The sequence below is a fragment of the Eutrigla gurnardus genome, assembly GCF_963514095.1.
Source record: "Eutrigla gurnardus genome assembly, chromosome: 20".
Taxonomy (NCBI): domain Eukaryota; kingdom Metazoa; phylum Chordata; class Actinopteri; order Perciformes; family Triglidae; genus Eutrigla; species Eutrigla gurnardus.
Window position 1 is genome coordinate 13522446 of NC_139931.1, and position 25035 is coordinate 13547480.

At 43.7% G+C, this 25035-nt stretch overlaps 1 protein-coding gene across 2 annotated transcripts in view; it reads right to left on the reverse strand.

Moving 5' to 3' along the window:
* Window positions 1–24733, reverse strand: part of stat5a (signal transducer and activator of transcription 5a) — a 40450-nt gene extending 15717 nt beyond the window's left edge. Inside the window, exons 1-2 of one of the 2 annotated variants that reach the window (XM_084036492.1) lie at window positions 24536–24733; window positions 420–483 (exon numbers count right to left, since the gene is read on the reverse strand). The gene's annotated coding sequence lies outside the window, so the exon portion shown is untranslated. Of the gene's footprint in view, window positions 1–414; window positions 484–24535 lie in introns of both variants that reach the window. The other variant, XM_084036493.1, reaches the window with a different exon arrangement.
* Window positions 24734–25035: the final 302 nt, after the last annotated feature.

The window sequence follows — 25035 nt, forward strand, 5'->3', positions numbered from 1 at the left end:
TCATGTTCTACCCAGCTGGTTGATGACCGACCATCAAAAGACAATAACGTGCTTTTCAAATGAGTAACATGCAAATGAGTTATCTGCGAGGGCATCGCCGCTTTGTACTCTCAGCTGATTGGAGGAGGAACCCAACAGGAAGAGCGTGAAATCCTTTCCACCACCTTTTTCTGTGACACGCAAGGCTACCTTTCTGTATTTCTGTATTACTGTATAACAAAAAAAAGCAGCAAGGCATGCTGGGTGTTGAAGCCTTAAACATTGTTTGGTTTGCTGCAAAAAGAAAGTGAGACTGTCTCACTGTCTCTTGAAGGTGGAGGCTCTGGTCTCTGTTTCCCCACCATAAGCACCTCCATCGTCACCTCCAACCGGAGAATGAGAGGCTGAGAAAATGAGACAACAATGAAAACACACCTTACCTCTTGCCTTCAGCTCTGTGTTACCATGTAACAGCAGGAAATTCGAAAGAGGAGCACCACAAACCTGAGACAGACAGACAGAGAGAGAGAGAGAGAGAGAGAGAGAGAGAAAGCAAAATGAGGAAGTGAGTCAACCTTCTGAGGAAGCTATCTTTTTTTTTCTTTAGGACCAGAGCATTGACAAAAAACATGACAACTTGAGAGAGCGAGAGCTGACAGGATGAAAGGGAAAGTCCACTGAACAGATTTCACTTCATTTCAGCTGTGTTGGACTCATTGACATATGGCTGAAAAGTGCACAGGCTGGATGCTATGTCGGGATGTCGGATGATTCGATGAGAGAGATATTTGTGGGAAAAACAACGACGATACACTCACATGATGTTCGAGACGTGGCCAACAAGCAGTTACAGCAATTACAGCAAGTACAGTAGGGCAAAGAGTTTGTCCAACGTGCAAATGACGAATAGTGTTAATAGAGAATTAGTGCGTAGTTGAAGACAAATGAAAGCTTTGTTTTTTTTCTCATCATTTCGTCTTGAAAAAGGAAAAAAAAACACGGACGTTTGGCTCCGATCGAGAGGCTGTTAAGTCTCATGGCAGCTGCACGAAGCGTTGAACTACAGCCTGACAGACGGCCATGGCACTGTCATCACGGAGCACGCAGAGCCAGAGACTATGAAGTCGGGCTTATCGGGATGGAGACGGCTCTCATTCCTGGCTGGACCCTGAAGAGGAGGAACAGCAGGAACCCACATGCTGGCTCAAGTCTCCAGACAAATATGTGAGAATCTTGATTTTTCTGTCTGGCTCCATCTTCCTTGGCTCGACCCTTCTTTAGCTTCTCTGCCACCTTGGTTGCATTTAACCCTCATACGCTCTCTTCCAGTGGAGACTGATGAGCAACTGAATGGTCTGACCTATGACCTCTTCAGCAGAAACAGTCACAAACACTGGAATGTCACTAAACAGTTAAATATGCAGATTCACACACACTGGAGGGGCTAACACAGACGTTTACTGTATTAATGCTCACTACTGTGTTTCTTCTCCCGTCACAGAAACCATGAAGCACCGCTGGCTCCGTTTCCTGGAAACACAGCGATGTTACTTGAGACTACGTCTGACTCCACACAGGATTATGTCTGTTAGACACCTCACACATCTTCACGTCGTCCCGGGGGACGGGGTCGGGCAAATAAACCGTACAATTCAGCACCCTCGATTACAAAAGCCCTGTTTGTGGAGTTTGTAGAGAGTTGCAGGCATATTCAGACCTTAGTTTATTTAGATCGCAACACATGGAAGGTGTTTCTTTTATTCTGTCCACTCCCGTGTTTATGAGTCCACACACACACACACACGCTAGAGTTTTACATTGGCTCACCCTTCAAAGATCATTGGTTGTTACTCTCTTTTATCTTTATTGCCATTCTTCTCCAACAGAGGAAAAAAGAAGACGTTGGCTCCATCTCCAAAGCTCTTCTCAAACTCACGCAAAGCTGTTGTTGTCCTGTTTGAATCGGCTGCTGCCAACAGGTTTTTCTCCCCTCGTCTCCTCTCTATTATTTCATGCTTCAAGGGCACGGAGGATTCAAGAACAATGTTGCCGAAGCATCACGATACAAAAGGACACAGTCCCAGTACTGAATATTAACACGACTGATGAATAATCGGCTTCCATAATACTTATAAACTTTAAATGAGTGATCCATTTCCATGCTCTGTTGGCGTATGAACCCCTGATTATTTATGCCTTATTATTATATTTCATTTTTCATTTAATTTAACTTTAATGTATTGTATAAGTGTTGTTTTGGAGCCCCTTGAAATCGAGATGGCACATCTCAAGGGTTTATTCCTAGTAAAAACATTTTCTATATGCAGTATAGTTACATTTCAACAGATTATATCACTCCCTCTCTCTCTCTCTCCCTCTCTCTCTCTCACTCTCTCTCTCTCACATGCTGCAGCTAAACCAAATTTAACATCCAATAAGTAACATGAGACACTCATGTCACTCCACCGATAGACTGCCAGCTAAATGAATGAGTCCCGTCGGCTCCAGCGTGTTGATTCCATTCTCTCAGATGCCGGCACACAACGTTAGAGCAAAAGTGACTCTTCTCCCTCAGTCTTCACACAACTTTGGCAAAGAAGACAGAAGGAACGGCTGCAGCGGTTTTCTGTTTTCGCCCACTGTGCAGAATCATGGCACATTTATGAGTTGACAGTGGCTGGATGAGAAACCAGGAGAGCCAACATTACACAACTGCAAAAAAAGAACAAACAAATCCAAACCTGTCGCAGCGCGGCTGCACCGGGTTCTCCATAAATATAGAGAGGACTGCTTCACTTCAACCCTTTCTGAGTATTTATCTCAAGTAATAACCTTACATCACGGAGCAGAACTACGGTAAGAAGAGCTAAACTGTTCAACTATAATTACTTTAGCATTATTTAGGGCATGTGTCAACAGTGAAGAAAGCAGCAACGTATTTATAACAGTTTGTGCATGTGGGTGGTGTCGTGATGAGTCTCTCACTCTTAGGATCTGCAACCACAATAAGCAACTCAACTTCCACCTCCAGAGGTCGACTTGCTGATGAGGTCCCACAAACATTCAGCTCGGCAACGCCTGCAGGTAATGGAACGCAAGACGGAGTAAAACCTCACTCTTTCTATGTCAATCAGTGGGAAATGAAGACCTCTCACTCCTACACGGCGGAGAAGTCAACAAAAAGAAATGTGCTTTTTCAGCCAAGCCCTCGCCGGTTTGTTCTGCCAAAGAGTATTCGGTACATCGTGAGCCTCAAAACAGGGAGGGAGAGGAGGCCACACAATCTAAGCAGCAGACATCCTCCTCTGCTGACTGATACGTCCCCATGAGCATTGCATTACAATGTCAGACTTCCAAAATAGGCTTGAATTGTACTGTAATTGATCCGCACACACCGAACCCTGGCGTGTTTGTCTGTGTTTGATTTCCTAAGCGTTGTATATATAGTGTGTCTTGTCATAAATTTGATCTATCAATTAAAAAACAACTTCAGCCATCCAGGCAGCAGCAGCGACACGTCTCTATATACAATACACAAACTGGTGTCACCCACTCTTTCCTCTGAGGAAAACTGCCATTCATCAACGTAAGCACTTCCTGTAAGGAAACTGAAGTGCCACCCACCATTCAAAGCGACCTCACCGCTCCTCTTTACACCAAAGCCCCGTGAACGGAAGAATCGAAAGGGCACACTCCGACAACATGCCGTGTGATGCTGCAGCTATACGTCTGTGGCTTTTTAAAGGACCAGACTGCTGCTTTTGTAGGTTTTGTTAACAATCTTACGTAACACTACTGACTATTTGCAGCCTTTTGCACTGATGGATGCAGTTTTTTTCCCTCATATCTCCAAGTAGTTTTTCATGGTTTCAGTTGAAAATGAAACTTAATGAAACAAAACGGACAGGAATAACACGAATGCAACATTTACATCATTGAAGACTAAGATTTGCATTATTAAACTGTTCAAAAGAATACCGTTTGTTTACTTGTGTAAAAATTCCTTCATAGCTTTGAAATGTTAATAAAAGCATTTGATTTGCATCTACTAACCGCAGCGATCCTGGTTTGAACTCAACTCTTTGCTTCATGTCGTCCCCTCACTCCTCCCCTTTCCTGTCTATCTTCAGCTGTATCTAATAAAGCAAACAATCCTTAAAAAAGAATTTGCAAGGTTTAAATCCTGTTTTTTTTTTGGTCTTCATCAGTGCTGCGTTTGAAGGGACAGAAGGATGCATTTAAAGTGGAGCTGAAATGGGAAAAAGACACGTGGATCTCAAGTCTGTGCAAGGTGATATCATAAAAACAGAGAGCAATTAAGTGCCGCCCACGCCGGACTGGAAAACAATTCATCGCTCTCCATTGACTCTGTATTGAACGGAGGTTCCTCCTCGTCACTTCCGCCTGCTGGCAAACTACAAAGAAGCGGTTTAAAGCTGGTGCATGGTTGGATGCTCCACCCACAGGGTAAGGAACACACAACTACGCTTTCAGAAGCCGCTGAACCGAAACACTGAGGATACAGGCAACAATGTGAGGTGTCAGCAGGAAGGATGGGGAAACTGTAGGATCTTGACACAATATGCATCATGCTATGTGTGCAGCAAGCATTCTCCAAATATCAATTTTAGGCTGATTAAATTTCTGTGAGTTTAGCTAAAACCTTAGTTGCACATTATGCAACTTGAGTGGAATGCACAACATAACATTAGCTTGTCCCATCGTCCTTTTAGTCCTCAGCTGCACCCCTGCTAGAAATGGGTTGCTAAAATAACCCTTTGACATGCTGAAATCATTTTAAGAGGTTTATTGAGACACTTCACTCGGTCGGAGTCTATTCTAGTCTGAGCCAGCGGCTGTCGAAAGTCAAGACATAAAATCATTTAGCGTGGTGTTTCACAATTTATCCACCACTTGTTGTTCTCACTAACATTGCATGACTGGAAATATCGATATCAAAATATCCCCAAAACGGCAATAAAATGGGAAAATAGTGCCATGATTTCTTTTAATTCATAATCCGGTTTGGTCCGGTTTCATCAGCAAAAGTTCATTAACCTCCAGCTCTCTGCAGAGTTTATTGTCCTTGTCCACATCTCTCCATTCACCATTTCACCCAAATCTCTCTGTTTATTCCCCTTTTTCATGAATGGCACGAAGACAAACTGCTTTTTGACAGATGAGTATTTCTGTTTCAGTGTAGACAGTCTGCAGGAGGTTGGCTAGCGACACGAGGATAATCTTGGTGTGCATTGTATGTACTCACTTATGTGCATATTTTCATATCAGCAACCTGTAAGTTAATCAGCGGTATAGTGGTATACTTTGGAAATGCTCAGTAGTGTACATGGTAAAATATCAAACTGGCAATAACAAGCAAAAACATGGAAAATGGAAGTCGTCTTGTTTCTGGTGTGATCAGACTCATTGACTCTCTTCTCTTTAAAAAAAAAAAAAAGAAGCCAAGTAGCAGTTACATCTGCATCAACTGGTCGGCCAAAAGAAATACAAAAAAACATTCTGTATGCTGATGACATAATTGTGTTGCTCAACTAAACTAAATAAAAGCTGAAGCTTGAAAGTATTCTGATCTGAACCTCAGCAGATTTTTTGATTGGTATGTACAACTTATTTTAAAAAAGTGGTTTGCAAATAAACAAGAAGATTGAACAACAACTTGATTTGTCCAGGTAAATAAATGAGTCCTAAAATAAACAGCTGTTTGCTCTCTGCTCTGCCTCCCTGCTAGACTTCCCTCCATCTCTCCCACAGTCCAGCTGCTCCATGACACAGGCAACACTTATTATCACACCCACCCCGAGCCAGCTCTTATAAATAACATCTCAGTGTAAAAACCCAGTGTAAATTAAGCCCATCCCTTACTTCCGCTGTTACGTCCACTGCATGCGGTTGCATCTATTTTGACAGCAGCTGGGATATTTAAAAAAAAAAGAGGAACAAAAGCACCTTTAAAGGCTGGTCATGTGGTGGTCAAAAGTAGCCGTGGCCTCCGCAGGCACAAAACACACTTCAACTTCCACAGCAGGGGGGAGATGAAAAGGGACAGTGTTTGTGAATCGATGTTTATGAGGAGGGTGACAGGGACCGTGGGGACAAGAGTTCGGGTAGCGGTCTAGACACTACACGTTATCCCTGCCAGGGCAAACATCGTCGGTGCAACACCAGCACAGATCTGGCCCTCTGCTCTGCATGCAAACACTACCATCAGAGTGGGAAATTACGTTTTGCTGCCAATTGCTACGGGGCATTCTGTAAAAATACGCAATCAGAAAATCGCAATAAATGCTTCCTAATCACCTGTTAATGCTACACTGTGAACAACACATCTGTGTTTAAATCAGGACAGGGAGAATTATTTATTTAACAGTTATTTAATCAGGTCATTCTCATTGGATTAAGAACTGTTTCCCAAGAGAGACCTGAGAACAAGAAAACACTCACAAGGACACAATCAGTGAAACTTAAAGGACACAAGTACACAATAAAAATTGAATTAAAAACAATATTAAGAGAAAAACATGAGATAATGAGGCTTCAGAGGGGAACGCAAGACTCCAGTTTGAGTGCTGTTTGCAGTCTGTTCTATTAAAAAGGTGCATGGTGTGTGAAACCAGTGCTGCCAATATTAGGCCATTGAGGGGATCTAAGGTTAAGGGACTGTTAGTTACTGGGTTTAAATGACAGAAGGGATGTGAGGTCGCTTTATAAATGAATAACAGGAGATGGAAATGTCTTCTTGACTGATCCATCCAACCTTGTGATGACAACAGTGATGAGTCCGATAAAGCGTAACGCATGAAACACGGCGCGGAAGTGTTGATGGGGCAGCGTGACAATACAGATCATCTCAGCAGTCAAGGACAGACATGGAGGTTGACGGGACAATCACTGTGCGGCTGGAAGAAGACACACACCCTTTAATTCTATATAAGACGCCTATTTGAGTATTAGAGTGGGAATTATGTCCTGTTTAACTTCCAAACAGCAGCTTATAATATTAGTTAATTATATTAATGCCAAGATGTGGCTCATCAGCCATCGGCAATCAGCGGCAAAAATAAACGTGTTCAAGGCATCTCAAAGTTATATTTGCTCCCTTTTTCTACAGATCCGACCTATGACCCGAAACCACGATATGATCCAAACCCCCCAGTTGGAGCCTTTGTTGACCTAAACGTCCACCTAATCTGCCGACACGGGAAACATACTGGTGCCGACAACTGGGCGAGGAAGAAAAAGCATCAGACGCCGACCGAGGGTCGAGCAAATGTGACCGTGGATTCACGTTGAGCACAAATCAAAGAATGATAGAAGAAGAAGACACGGGAGACTTGTTGTCAAAGAGAAGCAGCACATGACGAGGAGCTCAAAAGACAGATGACTACAAGAGGGTCTTTGTGTGGTCCGACCTGCCCGAGGTCCTGTTTCTATCCTCCAACCCACATGCCATCACGCTGTCAACAGAGGAAGTTCACTCATTAGCTCAGTATAGTGCTCGTCTGTTCACACACACATGCATGCGTATTATCTCACATCTCAACGTGGACAAACTTTAATCCAACATGGCTCACAAGACTAAATTAACACAAATGTTTGATAGGCAGATCAAATTTTGACCGAACCAAACATCTCTCCCCATGGGGCCTTTCCCATCTTTAAAAACAGAGATCTTCAACAGGGGGTCCAGGACCCCTAGGGGATCCGCAGACTTACAGCTAGGGGTCCCCAAAATTATTTGATCCTAACCTTTTTTCTTCCAAAATGTAAAATATCCAAGAAATACACATTGACATTAATACATCTAATAAGCAAATATAACAGTATGTTCTGTAAATATATGAATCGGTTATTTTAATGGCTTAACATTGTATACATACATCATTACAAGGTACTTTTATACCTGGCCCTATCAGCTGCACTACACATTATTATTATTGGCCCGGTTTAGGGGTTTGGGGTCGCCTGTTGAAGCTGCTACCCCCGCGACCCGACACCGGATAAGCAGTTGGCGATGAGCTGAGATAAGGTCCGGTTTAATAAGCGACACGATTTTATACGATATGTAATAAGGGGTCCCTCCACCGGGTCATTATCAGCCAGGGGGCCCTTGGCCTGAAAACAATGAAGACCTCTGCTTTAAAAAGGACAAATTCGCCCACTTCAACACTGTTGTACAGTAGATATTGTTGAAGTCCTCCGATGATTTCTGAATTTGAGGATCATGAAGGTGATTACATTTTGTGCGTCAACTCAACAGGTTAAGGAGTCTGTACAGCTGGAAGTCTTAAGAAGATCTCTACAGACACCTGCCAGAACGATGGTGTGCTTTTACACACACACACACACACACACACACACACACACACACACACACACACACACACACACACACACACACACACACACACACACACACACACACACACACACACACACACACACACACACACACACCAATTATCAGCATGGTTATAAAAATAACCATGGGGAATAGAGTGCACTGCCCGTGGTGTGGATAAATTGAGCACATAAAAGCGGTATTTAAGGGAACAGAACATCTGCCTTGAGCCACAGTCAGAGCATTGTTAATGAAGTTGGAATCTCAAACAGAGAGATGTGTTAAAAATGTCATGATAAGGGCTAGGGTGAGGGGGAACGGTCAGAAAATATGGTGTGACCGTATGATGCAGAACATCACCATTATTGCCCTGCTGCAGTATTAAGTTCAAGAATATCTAAATATAATAACAATAGTATTTCATTTCTGCAATAGTAGGTACCAAAAAGCATGGGTAGCATGAATGACAGATTCTAAATGTCATTGATTGTGTGAAACATACAGTCAACATTTGCTTTAATAAAGAACAATATTTGTTAATGGAGAAATAGTCTTGGATTGCTTCATGGATCAGACTGAACGGCCTACAGTTTGACCAAACAGATGGCACAGCGGCCTGCTGTTATCATGTTCAAACACAAGCACTTCTGTCCTAGAGAGCTGAAACGCTGCCTTTTGTGCTCTTAGACACACAGACACACTTCGCTCAGACTGACAGACCAAGTGTAATTGTGTAAAGAGAAAAGAAAAGGCCCACATGCCCCCGGGAAGCCAGTTCCCCACAGTGCTGCAGCAGAGGCCTGAGGATATACTCCGGCTGAGATGATGAGCCGCCCGCTGCAAAGAAAAGGAGAAGAAGGACTGGAAGGAATTATGCAGCCGCTTCCCCCCAGGTGATCGATGGCCGGTGGATCAACACTGTGACACACACCGAGCAATCATCTGTAAGTCTCAATACAACCACTAGTAGTATTAGAGCGTTTCACTTCCCTTAAAAAGGTGCAATGTGTCAGATCTGGATGCAGAGATTACAAGAGAGCTGTGTTACTTGGACTCGTAGAGGAAATTAGATTATTATTCTCACAGTGGGGATATTTATTTGCCATAGACAACAATAATTACACTTTAACATGAAATACATGTACACAAGTGTATACTGATTGTCCAAATAACCTTTGCAGAGCTAGTAGCCATTCCTGTGAGAAAAGAAAGTTATTACTGCTTACAGTAGCTACCTCCCGGGGTTGTAGGACTTATACATTATTACGGTATTATTACTAAAACTTTGTGAGGGGCCCAGACCAGACAAGGCAAAGAGAAAAACACTCAATTGAGAGGGAAGATGAAATCCTGCTTTAATTTACTTTCTTGTACACAAGAATACATGGAAACAATGAGAAAAGGGGAATAAATGAAATGAAATGAATGAAAATGAATCGTTTTAACAGTGGAGGAAATCACATTTCGGAACACTTTTCAAATGTGCATTTGTCTTCAACAGAAAGTGACTGAGAAACCAAGACTAACTAAATCATGTTGAATATTATGGCACAGCGTAGTATTTATAGTATTCCTGGATTATCTGTTTGAGTGTGTAGCCCAATACTGAGATGACACCGACTACCACTTTAAGAGGAATGCTCTTCCCAACTGACAGAAGATCCCAGACAAACAGTCTCATTTCCTCGCCCATTAACTTCCTCAACGCTGGCTGTTAGAGGATAGTCAAATGGGGTTTGACTGATGATGCTTTTCATCAATTATTAGTGTCTTGTGCAAAGAATTCTCTTCTTCTGCACCTCGGTATACTTGTTTGTCTTTGTCACAGTTAGCACAGAGTGACATTCATGCTTGAACAGTTTAGCACCAGACAAGCGTGGAGAGAATCCATAGTCAGGTCTGCATAGAAGGGTCTGGGAAATGAAAGGAAGAGTTGGACTGAAGGGAAGATACAAAAAAAAAAAAAATCATCAGCTGTCTCAGCCACAGTGTTCCCACCTCCCCTGCTTCCCTGATGAAACACTCAATCTTTGATTTCTGTGGCTGGCTGGAGCTGTGACTGAGCAGAGTGATGCAGCAGCAGCAGTCTGGATGATGAAGGATCAATCAGGGAGACATAATATACTGCAGGTGACAGCACCCTGCCGGACTCCAGCCGGGAATATAACAACGCGTGTCATTGCCTCACACTGACAAGCACACCGGTGCATGGCTGCCGCGGATACGACTACATGCGGTGGAGTCAGGCTTCAGCACACAGCTGTCCCTTTGTGCAACTTTATGCAGAAGTGCATTTGCTAAGCCTTTTTTTAGTGACAGAGCAGCTTTACTGCACCAGTGATGACATGCTGCGATGGTGGCCTTTTACAACCTTGTGAGTGGGGCAGACTATTTAAAGGAGTTGGCCTGGCTCAGACAGGCTACAATATCTGACCGTTCTATTGTGATCATCAGTCTGAGATCCCTAAGTGACTATTTAAAGTCCACCGGGAGTCCAGTGAAACTCAAAGTGACCACTATTTATGAAAAGTAAAATAACTGCAAATGTTCAGGTAATGTTTTTGAATAAATCGCTTTTTACTCTTGCAATAACACATTATTAGCAATATATTAAATTAATTACTTTTTAATTAAACTCAAATGCACAGCATAGCTGGATACTAGTTCTTCTCAGGGAGGAAACCTGCGCGTCATGCAGATCTGCATTGCTGTACTCTCTCTACTCTCCCTGTCAGTGTGACCTCATTGTGCTCAGATGGCCTGCTAGCCTCAAAACCTCCTCGCCCTAAACCCCTTCCACTCCAGCCAGAGCAGGACCAGCCAATGATCTGCTTTGTTCCCCCGGCTCACGCTCTCAAACCATCTGGACGGGCGCCTCGAGCGAGTCAGGGTATTTGAGGTGAGAAAGGCAGCAGCAGCAGCAGCCTGTATGTGAAAAGGAAACTGTGCAGCTTTCAAATACTTTTACATGCGAGCCTGAATCTGCTATTTATTCAAGTGCAGCACAAACTTCATATTGTAGTCGGTGCAGAGTAGAACAGTTGTTCTGTGGCTAAATAAAGTGCTGCGGACCACAACAATAGTTAATATGTGATTAAAATTCACTTCTTGACCAAAATGCAACAGTTTAATTCACCTCCATGTCTAGTATGTAACATATTCACATTGTTTACAGTGTGTCATCCTGCACACTGTCTGCAGCATGCTATACCACCGATCTGTTAAGGTAGCTCACACAGAGGTGAAACTATAATTAGAGCTCTGTCGTGTTGACACCAAGACTGCAGCGTTACTCATCAGGACCTCTGTGCATGGCATGCAGCCCCTAAATGCATTTAATTAGATGTTTGGTCCAAACGCAAAGCTTTGTTTGAGATGATTTACTTACTTACTGCGTGTATTTGTTTGTCGACACGAATGAGTGCATCCATGGTGTCGGCTACAGAGAAGCGGTGGGTGACATTATATAATCTGAGCCCCAGAGGGAGTGTTAAATGTGGACACGGCCCCGGAGCTCAAGCCCCGTGGCAGCAGGAATGCCAGCTTGCTGGAGTGGAGCCACTTTTAGAGCCAGAAAACCACTGAGCAGAGACTGACAGCAGGGACAACCAGCTATCCAGTTTTCACTGTGCAGCAGTGTGCTATAATAGACACATCAGTGCCGGATCCACTTGTAAAATCAGAGTTTGAAGCCTGACCTGCAGCTCTTCACGCTGCCACTAGGCTTCAGAAGTGCATGTCGGATAATAATAATATTATATGTTGGAATCAGAATAGGGAAAACAGCATTGGCTTTTTGGGGTTTAAATAGATGTAGCTCTGCTTACTTGGACTCTTTTTTGCACATTCGTTTGATTACAAAAACAGAGACCAAAATAAAAGATTACTCTTCAGCAATAAAAGCTCACATCTTTGCTGCACATGATTCTCTTCAGATGGAAGTCATCATCATCCGTCCGACACCTGACTCAGTGATGATGTCATTCTATCTTTGTTTCCCATGTTGAAACTGCACCAAAAAGTAACAAGCTGTTCCGCCACACTTCTACTAGTAATTTCGGTTTCAAATGTTGTTTTTGAAGAAATCACAAGGCGACAAATCACATAAACATGTCCCAACATTCCTCACACGTCACTGATGTTGGCTTAATACGACTGGATTTAAGGAGTGGATGCAGCTTCCATGACGTCACCGGTCTGTTTGTAAACTGCCCTTTTGACCTGGAGTTTGTCACCTGTTCTCTTTAAATTCATGTCCTGCAATTGTCAGCTCACAGCCTTCAATTAAAAAAATGGAAAAAATATATTTTGATGTCTAATAAACAACCAACAGAGATCTCTTCCATCTGAATAACACACTCTGGGATGACACAAAGAGCAGAAGGCTTTGGGCTGACTGGTAAGAAAGAAAAACCTCTTTCCAAAAGCTTAACCTACATGCAGCATGAACATGCAACAGATCCAGACGAATAAGATCTCTCATTCATGTGTTAGCTGAGGGCATTTGGGAATAATTGTCATAGTCTCTTCTTAGCCAATCACAGTGGGAGCTCCGATCTGCTCACCTCATGGTTTTAAACCCCCTGACTGCTGTGTCATTTCCACATGCATGCAGCCTGAAATGTATTCATTTGCTGATATAAATATTACCCCTTTATTAATCAGATCAGCAGTGTTCAATTCATAATTATCTGTATAAAAGGCTCGTTACTTTCTTGGGTTGATATGCGTTACAGGACTATTTGAATGGTTTCCCTGAGCTGGTGGAGCAGAGTGAAGCATTAGCATTGAAGCTATTGTCCAGAGTCAGGACCTGCCACATGGGCCTCCTGTCACCAGGAGAGAAGACCAAGGCAAATCAGTACCCGGCACTAACACAGAGAGACTCACAATACATGCATGACTAACAGTGAAAAAGAACATGTATGTTTCTTCGTCATCAAATAGCAGATATTATCTGATGCATGACAAAGTGGCTTTGAATACATCTTTTACAGTAAAAGACATGGAGGCCATCTTTGTAAAAGCTTGAGAAGTAGAAGAAGAGAAGTTTGCCTGGCAATTTGTATCTGAGTAAAATGAAAGCTGCATAATATAATACGTATTGTCTGCAGTGCTCAATATGCATAATCAGATCATAACAGAGGCACTCTACAAAGACCAGAGAGTAGACTGTACCATATAAACTGATTCATACTACAGTCCTTTAGAACAGTTAACTGTTATCGGCTGGACCTTGCCCTTCAGAAGTGTCCGTTTCGGGTAAATCACTTGATCAGAAAAACATGTTTGTCATGAGCAGCACCTGGCCTTCCTGTGCAGCGCCTTTTTCACACTCTGTTGCCCGACGATGACTACGGAACGTAAACTACCAACTGAGGCTCCCGGTCTACCAGTTCACACGGTCCCACCGCGTAGAGGATTCATTTAATCTGACAAAACAAATAAATCCTCAAAAACAACAACAACAGTATCCTCGTCTCGAGTATCACCGCAGAAGTAAAAGCGGGTTAAAATGATAATTGATACGTTTGCTTACCTACAACTTGTGTACGTACTAAAAGCAAAGTCTTGCACATGTACTTTGTTTTGGATTACATGACAGGGTTAAGGTTTCATTTATCGTGAACACAGTCTTCCTCCCCCGTCAGACCGCCCCCTTCCTGTAATACTAGCCTTGTTGTCTTCCCAAACAGCGTGTTAAATGTCATCTGACAAGTGAATTAACATCATTGGGGCCCTCCGCGTCTGGGAGGCTGGGGACAGGGAGCTGCTGGGGATGCCCCAGATAAGACTCCGGTGACAGTCAATAAGGAGTTGTGATGAGGCCTCGGATGAGGGTGTTGTTTACATTTTTCTGTGGGAGAGGCCCCGCTGTGACCCCGGACCACCAACCTCGGGCCAATGTAGCTCATCTATTCAACTGAATTCTGGGTTAATGTGCAAGTATTTGTATACTCAAAAATCTAATTGAGCATTAAAAGCTGTGAATTTATAATCCTGAATGGAAGCAGTGGATATGTTGGTGTCAGAGAGTTATTGACATTGTATGGTTGATTTAATTGTTCATGTGATTTTGGAAATGATAAACTCTGTGATGACTTTCTAAAAACGTTTCTAAAAACAGGCCAAAGCTAAAACCTGGAGTCACAAATCCCTTTCCGCAATAGGATGCTCCTGTGGGATTAAATCAACTTCTGTCAACTTCTTGCCATCACAGCTGCTCAAAATGTTGCTGCTTATGTGTGCTGGCTGAATGAACTCTGGCTCAGTAACAATGACTCACAGATGCAAATGGATGAATTCTCCCTTTGTGTATTTACACTGACACATTGCACATCACAAGGTCAGCTGACTGCCTTTTCATTATCTCCAATACTTTTGTCATGAAAGCCATTTCTATCCCTTCTGCTCTGCGGAATAACGTTTCCGTAGAGCTGTCAGAGAGGCCGGCCTGACTAACGGTGAGATGTATATGCAGGGGGTCTCGCTGCATACCCCTGGCTGGTGTGAACTTAGCCGCCCTGCTGCGCGAGGCGTCGGGAGGACCCACATCCATACGGCGGATTCAGGCAGCCAAATCAATGCTTTTCATCAGCTGGAATAAAGGGTGTGCCGCTTAATGAGTTTAGCGGAGCCAATAACTTGACATTTACATGTGATTGGATAAGTTAGCCTCACTTTAACTAAATTAGCTTGAGAAATTCCTTTCAAAGTAACACCTAATTCATTTGTGTTCGAATGCCTAACTCTATTAACCATTATCTCAAGGGCTCATGTTCTTGTCTATTTCCTCTCGCAGTCATGCAGACTCAATCTTTGTGAACTCTATCGCTAGCTTTCACTAAGAGGCACATCATGCTGTAAGAATCAAGGAGATGATGTGTAGTGTGTGTGTGTGTGTGTGTGTGTGTCATGACTCAGGAGGGTGGTGAGGAAAATATGGGTTTATGTGTAGTTTCAACATCTTCGAACTGGTTGAACGGCAACAGTGACAGCCAGAGTTTTAGCGTTATAAAATGGGAAGAATTCACCGGCAAATATGTTTCTATTGGAAATCTATTATTATCTTCACAAGGAGGATCATGCGATCGGTCGTGTCCGTGAGTTAGTGAGCACGTCTGTCCGTCCACATTTGTTCTCGCATTCTGCTGCAGCAAACTGCATAGTATTTTGGGTTTCCAGTTATGACTGTATGCTCCAGAACATCTCGTGGTTGCGGTGACTCACACTTTCTCACTACTCTTAGCGGGCCCCCCCTGCTGGTAGGGGCCGCTAGTGAAAACACAGCCGAGTACATCGCCGACCCCCAGCGGCTGCTCTGCTTCCAGAGACACAGTGGGGGGGATTTGCACTCTTATTGTTTTGGATGGTGTTGTGATGGTGTGATGTGTTTGCGTAACAGCGTACAGAACTACCAGTACACACACTGCTGAGTGCAAGGCCGCCTTCATTTTGGTTTCCAACTCATTGCTTGCCTTCATCAACGCTTGTTTTTGAGCGTTTTGCGATGCCTTTCAATCCAACGGTGTCTAAACAGATTGTTGGCTGAATTGTATTCATTTATCAGTGGTCATTATTTATTTATGTACCTCGCGGTTGCTTTGTATTTAATATAACACCAGTTTCTCTAAGGGTGCACTCACACTAGGCAATCAGTACCGTGCCCAAGCACATTCGACCCCACAGTCCAGTTTGTTTGACTAGTGTGAGTGCTCCGTACACTTCCTCGGCCCTAGCACGGTTGGAAGGTGCGCTTCGGCACGGCACAGTTGCTCATGCACAAGCACGGGTACGCAAAGTGGACATGATGTACAATCGATAGGCCGTTCCGCTGATTCACACTCAGTGCTCAACTTTTGAAGATTGCATCCTGCAACACTCAAATCACCCCCACATAACGCACTCATAGTGTGCTTTGTGAGCTCCGCTATTGAGATGATTTTTGACCAAAAATACCGTTGATGACTGTGCAAGAAACCGAAGGATTCTGGGTCGGGCTTGGTCATGCTTCAGTTCCCCCGGTTGGGCCTGAGCGATGCGAGTGTAGGCCAGCGGGGAGGAGGACAATCATGCTTTGGCACGGTACGAGGCAACTTGTCCTAGTGTGAGTGCGCCCTGAGTTTAAATCTCTCCTTTCACTGTGGTATTCTTCTTCTCTTCTTTCTGCGTTCCTCCGGCGCTCCTGTAAACACCAATGCAGGCAGCTTTTGAGAACTCTGCCCTTTGATCTTCCCAGCTTGTCATGTGTCAGAGGTCAGATAGCTGCATTTTCCTCACACACAGTCACCAGAGCTCCCCCCTCCCCTCCCTCGGTGCTGTTGCTCCCCTTACCATGTCTCCCCTCCCTTCATGGCAAGCTCAGTGCTTTCAGTAAAGGTCAACTCCACCTATATTCCACAGAGGTCTGTGCACCACTTCACGTTCAGACAGCCCCAAACAGGGTCCAGAGCGTAGTACTGAGATCCCAAACACAACCAATACTTAGTGGAGGGAAATTGTTATTCACCTCAACTAATTATTTCAGGTAAAATCCCTGTAAAAGTACATTTCCTTAACATGCATTTCACAAACACACAGACAAGCCACTATAAGAAGATGTATCATGACCAGAATGAGGCCTGAAGAAACTGCCTACTACTTACTGGGTAGTTCCTCGGCACATCACTCAAGCACTTACTTCTGCTTGATTAAACAACACAGACACTCAAGGTAGCCAAATATTACGACATGATTTCATTCCCTTCTCAGGAAGTACAGAGCATTCTGGACGGCAACTTGATTGAGTCAACATGTTTCGGAGAGAACCGTCTCGATCCTCGGGGCTCATGAGCCTGCTTTTATTTGTATTTATCTTCACTTCAAGCTTGACATTAAACTCGTGTCGAGTCTCTGGAAGCACAGCCCCGAGCTAGCCAATGATTGACCTGGGACAGAGCCCTCCTAACCAATGACAGAGCAGAGGGAGGACACACTCACATTTGCTAACCGACGCAAGCACCGCCTGCAGTTGGACATGGTTTGAAGCTGCAACGCTCGTTTGACAAGAGCGGCATATGCAATATCATGTGAGCTCCGAAGGGAACCATGCCACATTAATATAGCGGGGACGTGTGCAGTGTCCAGACCGGGTTGCTGAATATCCTCCCTGCCAACAACAGAAGGCAGGGAGTGGCCTTAAACTCTGTGTTGAAGGCCACAGAGTATCTATCTGTTTCGACATCAGGACTACCACCAGACAACCCGGCTTGGGCTTATGAGGCAATGAAACACTCACAGCCCCCTCACAACCACAGGGGGCTATGAGGGGGCTGGGGTCTCTCTCTCTCTCTCTCTCAGGTGAAAGTGTGAGACCCCCGACACTAATCCTGGGGGCGAGCTATCATTACATCACATATCTTAACATAGCTATGGCATGGGCGTCGTCCCAGAAGCCATCCAGATAACATTATGGACACAAAAGCATGCACCCACGCACTGTGTCTCATCAACCAATAACCCAGATGTCACACTGTTGCCGGCGTTGCATTGCTAGTGCAGGGTGTGGCGGAGTTAGGTGGACATACAGCAAAACAAGACAGCGCTCTCATCTCTGCCACATTAATAGGAAAACAAAGGCATCAACCTTATGGTGCTGCATGCATGGTAGCGTCTGGGTGATTATGGTAGTGGCACAGGGATAATCTGGATAAGCTGAGCATGGACACTGAAGTAAGACAGAGTACCACAGCCACCCCCCTCTCACCCTCGATTCCCCTGCATGAGCTGATTTCCTAATTCACTGCACATTCATGTGAAATCTATGTATTGTTGTTAAGGTTTAAGGGCGGGTAACAGATCATAAAAATGCTCCTGAACTCGCCTGCTTCCTCAATGCATCTTCCTGAATGCTACATGGTCTCGGATACTAAAAGACTAAAAGAGTTGTGCACACTTAATTGAAAATCTGTGATTAAAGTTAATTTAATATAATCTCCCCGAATAACAAGAACAGAACAGAATGGAGGGAATTCAATCATCTGTAGCCAGGAGATAAGCATGGGAATAAAGCTTGTATTAAAAAAACATGGCCATGGTCCTCTTATTGTCCTCTTCATTTCCTATTTTTTCTGCAAGTAAAAAGGGAACATCGAGGAGCATATTAAAAAACACTACAGTGCAGGCTGTCTATTTATAATCCACTATTCTACACACATGCTGCCTCATGGCTCCACCAGGTGCAAAACAAAGCAGGGACAGTAGTGAAGATGGAAAATATGTACAATGACATCTGATGATAATGCCCACACCATGATGAACCATTTGTGATGATAAACAATGCCGTTGTCCCAATGGCGGTTGGGTCCAGCTCATGTCAATGAGTATCTCTCAAATTAAATGAGTCAATAAGTGCAAAAAAAAACAACAACAACAAAACAGAAAAAAAGAGGAAGTAAATTAACATCTGTCTACTATGCGGATTAAATGATAAACACTAATTTCATTTTACAGAAAGCAAAGAAAAAGGCGTGTTGTTGTTGTGCAGTGGGAGTGGCAGGACGGCTGTGGGAGATGTGCTCATCTGAGAGCCTTGTTAGCCAGACGCCGCCGCGGGCACAGACCAGCTCACACAATCAATACGGGATAACAGCTCCACAAATCCAAACACTGACTTTGCATTATGTTGAGCCAGTGCATCTACAAGCAGGGAAGAGAGCTTTAACCGCCCTACAGTGTTCATCGCTGCAAAAAGACCACACGCGTACAAGGAAGAAAGGCAATGCAACATTCAAACACTCCATTAAAACAACACGGAGAGGAGAATGTTTTGTTTGCTCGTTCAGCTCTAATCCAGCACACTGTAATCCAAAGTACAACCGCATGTAAATGAGACATAAGCATCAATAATTGAGAAATATTCCCCTTGTCATGTCATAATCATATCATTTTTTAATCAAATGCTCCTTATAGTAATCTTACACAGATGTTTGCCCAGACACAAGGGAACATCCATGACCTAAATCTAGTCGACAAGCGCACACACACACACACACACACTCACACACACACACACACACACTCACTCACTCACACACACACACACACACACACACACACACACACACACACACACACACACACACACACACACACACACACACACACACACACACACACACACACACACACACACACACACACACACACACACGATAACAAGAGTCATAGATAATGGTGGTACAAACAACTCAGCTAAATTGTCCCCCCATACATATATATATATATATATATATATATATATATATATATATATACACTTTCAGAACACTGAAGCTGGAATACGTAATTCTGGTGTAAATGTAAGAATAAATCAGGCCCATTAATCATGACCCCACGAGACCCTGGTGATTTAGTTGTTGTTTGTAATTGCCATGGTGAAACCTGCGTCATCCCTGCCTTCTACTTCTTGAGCGTCACACTAAAACAATCAGCCAAAATGCTGCAGAGAAATTCAGACAAAACAAGTTTGCCTTTAAGGAAATTAGAACCTGAACGGAACAGGAATCAGCGGTGCTGATGTAGAGTAGTGTTTGAGTGCATTTGATTTCATTCGACAAATTCAATCAAATTAAGAATCCTATAATTTGCAATTTAATTTAATTTAATTTAATTTTAGAAACAAGTCACTCCATTGTAACTTTGTAAAGTTGTCAACCAGAAAGAACTAACAAGTTTATCTTTCAAATACGTAATGTCCAGTACAGCACATATTGTGGTCACAATTCTTTGACAACAAACCTTAAAGTTATCCGGTTCAGAGCAAGTTTGTTTGTGTCATGCATCACATGGCTGATATATCGTTATCAGGCTTCTTAAGAAGCTTCAAAAATCAATATCACATACAGTTCCAGTCACTGTCTCTTGAGTAAATACCAACTAACACTTTCTATCACATGTCTGTGTATGTATGGCTCATACATAATCATAATACTTTACAGCAATATAAAGCATTTATAAGACTTGTAGGTCAAGTATCATAATACTTCATAATTGATGCTCATAGTGTATTATAAATCCCATAGTTTTAATACTTTATAATATTTGTATAATGCATTATTATCAATAGAGAACAAGCTTAGAAGTAGCCATTGTTTGCTTCAAGTAAAATAAAAAAAATCATCCCAATATGAGCCAAACGAGGCAGAGGAGGGCGGGATGAGGATTTACTGCCTCAAAGGGAGGTCCTGAAAGGTGGACCATCACGGCAGACGGCAGGGCAGTAACGTCTTTACTTAGAATAACAACAATACAAACTTCTGGTAATGTGAAGGAGTTTCCATGCAGTGGTGTTGTGCCAAGTAATATTGGCATTAACAGTATAGGACTAAATCCATTTAAAGAGCATTTAGCTCAGAGGGAGCATTCAAGGACAAATTAATTGTGTTTTTCTTTCCTGTCTCCAAGCCTCAGACTGCTCTGCACTGAGAAACATTATTAATGGCTTTGAAAGGTTGAAAAAAAAACACTTCAAACATTGATAATTTCATAGTGGCAGTGTTTTTTTGTACATGCCCCTCGACTCGAAACATAATGTCAGACTGCAGAGCGTTTAACACTGCTTCTTGGTCACATCATGTGATAAAATACACTGCCGTCAGAAGTAGGCCAGCAGGTCAGGCTATATAAGGTCACGACCCTGAGTAGTGTCAGTGAAAGATAAAATAAACTGTTAACGCTCTGCAAACAGAGTTTTGGAAAGAGTTCGGTGCCACACAGAGAGGCATCACTACACCGCGTACAAGTTCAATATGAAAAGGGATTTGTGAATAATCCAATGTCGACAGGCACATTTTATTCCTCCGCCGGTATTAAACAGTTTAACCTCGATGCATGTTGAGTAGAACAACAAGATATTTGAAGCTATTTACCCACAAAGAATATGTCTTCACACATCTTCCGCACTAAACAAACACAGCGTCTTTCCCTCTTTTCAGATTCAAGACTTCACATGATACAATTTGCCTCAAGGGACGGATGAAGCCATTTCTTCAAATAATTCATGCATGAGAGAGATAAAGCATGACTCAGAGCCCAAAGGCATTCATAAAAGACAAAAACAAAAAAAGTCAGAAAGCAGTAATTCAACGATCCAAGACTCCAAAGTCGACCGTCCATAACATTCATATTTCAGAGCTTCAAGGCGTGTGTGCTGAGCTTCTCTTGGATCAATTCTGGGCTTAATATCAGTGATCAGAGCACACCGATGCTAGTGGGGGAGGAACACTCCTCCACGATACTCATGTCACTAAACTTCAGCATTTTCTAGTTCTCAAGTTGCAACATCATGATTCTGCTGTGTGTTTAGGGTGGAAGTATTGTGTAAAGATGAGAAAACAATCCAGTAAAGTCTATTCTGGGCTGACCTCTGTCCGACGTCTCCTCACCAATTCGTGGGAATTCAAGTGCATCTCATTTCTTTTTCCTGATTTGTGACTTCCTTAATACGGCTCTAGTGCAAACTTAACTTTGAGTGTTCCTCTGGCTATTCTTGTGTCACTGAGATAATAACAACCCGAGGGCTTATCGTGCTTCTCGGTGTCTGGAAGGGTTGCCTATCATCCTCCTCCCACTTACTCACTGCAATGAAAAGAGGACTTGAATGAAATGACGGTGAGAGAGAGACGGATGGAGGATAAAGGATAATGGCAAAGACACAGAGAGAAACTGCTGATCGAACCCTGCAGAAGTCGCCAGCTGATTGAAATCAAATGTGAGTCTTGTGTGGAGCAGGCAGCGATCATGGGACAGGCGTACGCACTGTGGATGCCAACAATCAGCGATGCCATTCGACAGATGGATCCAAGCGCTCCTGGCCTAGACCGGGCTAAGAGCTCATGGTCACGTGACCAGTGGATTAGCGTTAGCCCAACTGAAAGGGGGAGGAGGTTAGGGTGCATGTCACCACATGCTTCCTGATCACTTCCCTCTGAATGTGTTTCCCTTTTTCTTTCACCCCGAATGACTTTCACAGTTCAGTTTTCAGGTGAACCTTTTCACTAAGTTCCCATCACAAGCCGAGGACATTCTTCCCCTTATCTCTCATCCGTCCGTCCTCTCCTCCTCCTCCTGCTCCTCCTTTGTTCGGAGCGAGGAGAGGCCCCATGCTAAGCACATTCATTAGGGCAGGAGTTGTTGTGACACCTTTGACTCATGGCTCAGTCAGATCAAAACCACTGCTCATAATCGGCTCACTTCCAGCTCCTCACCATGTCAGTGCTGAAGAACTCCTGTGATGTCCCTTCCCAGCTGACCTCCCCCCTACTTTAGGTGCTCACCCCCCAGTCAGGACTTGCTGAACCCTACACTTGTTGGCAGCAGGGAGTGTAAAAGTGAGTCCAGACATCTTAAGGACATGCCATGCTGTGGGCTCATGGCACAGTGAGCTTATGGAATAAACACTGGGTCCCCCGCTCTCCCCTGCTGCTACCCCCCCAGCATCTGGGTCTTTCTGTCAGGGACACAGTGTGCCAGCCAATTCATGCCTGACCAGCAGGCCATGTTCCCCCCGCCGACTCCAAACACCCATGTTTTCACAGAAACCTGGGAAAACCCTGCTGGCAAGGTAATGTGGCCAACGGGGTTAAATGTTAAAAGTCACTGACCGTTATTTCCTGTAGATTCATGTTTTTTTATTGATTGAGAGAGCAAACATGGAGGCAACAGCAAAGAAGAAGATAGAGAACTGACAAGAAAAATAAAACTTCATAAAATGATCTTGAACTTTGTTAAATTGCAGGGGGCAAAATATTTGCAAAATGAAAATACCATTGCTGTGCTGCAGAGAAGTCCTGGCCTACACATGAGACTTAAGATAAAAATGTTGTTTGGTACCGATACCTGCAAACATGTTTTTCTGTGAAAACGTTATTCCCTCCAATAACGCAACCTATATATCAGTCAAAATCAATCACAATCAGATATTTTTATCGAAGTAATTCAGCCCTTGACATTTCTTCATCCAAAACCGAAAGCACTCAATTTCCAAATATAACAGAAAGATGCGGCAACTTTGAAAGACACAATGATTAAACTGCATTGTTGATTATAATTAATTAACCGACTTCAGCACCACACAAAAAAAAACACAGCATTTAGCCAGAAACAAGGACGGACATCAGGAAGGTGCAGGTAGGCTCATCTGCACACACACACACACACGGACACACAGACACACACACACACACACACACACACACACACAGTCAGTGACATTTCAATGTGGTTCACAAGCAAGAGCGAGCACAAACACCAGGGTCTCGGTTCATGAGTTGTGCATTGCAGCTCTGGCAGCAATGCACTCAGCTTTGGGTTTAACCTTCATGAACCATCATTTCATGATTTTTCAGACCACAACAACAACAACAACAACAACAACAACAACAACAACGAGCCAACACAAAGCAGTGCATCCTCTGGTGAACAGTAACCCATTAGGACAGATACAATGATTGGCACAGGCACGATTGCAATGACCAAACTCACTTAATAAACGGATATACTGCTACGGGGTTATCGATGCATTGGTTTTGTGATTTTGTGGTTCTGCGTGTGAATTCTGCATCTGCAGCAAAATCAGTCAGACAAGTGTGAAGTACAAAGTGCAAGATTTCTCTGAAATATGAAGTAAAAGCTCAGAGCAGCGCTTATACTGAACAGCTCTGTCAGGCTGTCAAACTTCTCAAGCGTGCCCATTACACCGTTATTAGACTCCTGGGCGCTGTACAGCGTGTATGCGCGCGCGTGTGCGCGTGACAGCAGGGTTATCTTTAAGGTCCAATTTCGCCTCAGCGCAGAGCAGATACACTGGAGGCTTGTCCCCGGAGCAAACTTCTACATTTCGGAAAGACGCCACCATGACAGCGGCCGTCGGCGCTATTTACAGCGGTGACGACGCAACACGGTGACGGCGAACTCAGTCGCGTGTCAGCCGGCGTGTGTGGAGAGACAGAGCCGCCTGTTGATCAGCAGCGCTTCTGAAAACCACGTAGAAGAAGAAGAAGAAAAGAAGAAGGAGAAGAAGAAGTAGCGCAGAAAAGCGGCTAACTTTGCGCGCATCCCTTGACTGAGCTGAGCGCGTGCACGCGGAGCTCGGGTTTGTTTACAAAGCGCTGTCAGAAGAGAGAGGACGTTTCAGAGACGTGGACCTGTCACACTCACCTCCGCGCGGACCCACCGGAGACTCGCCGTCCGTTTCTCATAAAATGCGGGGAGAGACGCTGCAGCGACGTGTGCAACACACACACACGCACACACGCGCGCGCACACACACACACACACACGCACACAACAGGAATCTCTCTCGGTCCGTCAGACAGTCGGGTAGTTTCCAACAGTTCGCCTCGCACTTCACTGCTCTCTCTCTGTCTATCTCTCTCTCTCTATCTCGCTCTCTCTCTGCACCGCCCACTTCCGGTGCTTCTAGAACGCCTGTGAGTGGGAAACAGTTTTTCTGTTGATTTATGTCCTGCTGATGATTGATTTTTTAGATTGAAAAAAGTGGATTCAAGCTGAAGGAGGAGGCAGGCCAAATAACAATAACACACTTCATGTTATTATTATATTTCTTATTTAATTATTTTTCTGCGGACATAGACTGATACATTAATATAATCTGCACATGACTTTTTATTTGTGCGGAATTATACAAATTACATCTT